Consider the following 1,446-nt stretch of genomic DNA (forward strand, 5'->3'; position numbering starts at 1 on the left):
GTTAGTTAAGAGAAGCACATAGACACAATAAAAGGTTGACCCAAAAAAAAGAGAATCCTGCCCCACCCTCATCGTTTATTTGTATTTTATGTGAGTTCCCTCTAGCAAAGGCTGGGTTTGGTCGACTCTTTCCCTTGACACGTAACGTTTCAGCCCACAGGCCTCACATCAGCGATAATAATAATACATGTATAATATTATAATATTCAAGTTGACAGAGTAGACTCTAGTTGGTCGCTTTTAAGGACAAGCGGGCTAACCCAGATTTCGGGGGTTTCCAGAAATCTTGACCTACACCAAAAGCGGACATTGTCCTACCTATAGAGAAGCTTGGTTTCATTGGTGTGTAAATTTGTTTGGTTATAGATCTCGAGAAAACTGTAGAGGTAAAAAATTTTAATACGATTTTCTCAAAACAGCATTATTCGAGATAGCCCCCTTGCGCTTGAAAGCGACCAGTAGTTATGTGAGGTATTTTTGAAGTTGGAGAAAATGGGTCACCCACCTCATGTATATTATGTTTTAATATATTCCAGTTGACAGCGTTGTTGTTGTGTGAAGTATTGTACATTTGTATTGAAGTTGGAGAAAATAGGTCACCCAACACAGGGCGCCCCTGGTCACGATCGACTTGTTCTTCACTTAGTTTAGTTTTAGTTTTACTAAGTGTTTTACGGCACTTGCAACACAGTAAGGTCATATACGTGCCGAAGATTAGAAGTTTTACAAGAGAGTCACAAACATAAAACAGAAGGAGGAGAGATTAGGACCATAGATGTTTGATAAGAAAGTAGAAGCAAACCACACCAGAGCACCCACCAACCACCCGCTTGTTGTTCTTGACTTGCGCCCAGCCGTGTGTGTCACAGGGGGGTGGTAGAGGTTAGTGTTTTACGGCGCTCACAACTGTATAAGGTCATACGAGCGCGCAGGACACATTAAACATTTTCAGTTGGTAGGAAATCTTGAATTTCGCCCGGGTGGCGGAAGAAGCCTACTCTACTCTATCGATTTTAGACCACCAAGGGATCTTTAACGTGTGCAACTTGCACACCGGACCTTCGAGATTTTTCGCCCTTGTCCGAGAAGGCTAGGTGTAGACCTTTCTTACAAGAAAATCAGGGGTGTGGCAGAAAGACAGCAGTAAGAAGAAGCCAAGAGTAGTAGTAGAAAGGCTCCAGAAAGAGTCAGGAGCCCAGAGGAGGGGGCAAAGGGGGTGAGGGGGTGGGGGCAGAAAGTGGAGATGAAAGTACACGACAGAACATTGCTAGCAAGCAGAAAAGAAAGTGAAAAGAGACAATTTTAGAGAAGAAAATGTTTTCCGTCACTACCCGGATTCGAACCCGGGACCTTTGAATGAGAGGCGAACACCTTAACCTCTAGGCCACGAGAGGGGGGTGGATGGAAGAGGTGGGATCGTTGGGTTGGGGTGGGGGTTGAGGAAAA

The sequence above is a fragment of the Aplysia californica genome, unplaced genomic scaffold (assembly GCF_000002075.1).
Source record: "Aplysia californica isolate F4 #8 unplaced genomic scaffold, AplCal3.0 scaffold00156, whole genome shotgun sequence".
NCBI lineage: Eukaryota > Metazoa > Mollusca > Gastropoda > Aplysiida > Aplysiidae > Aplysia > Aplysia californica.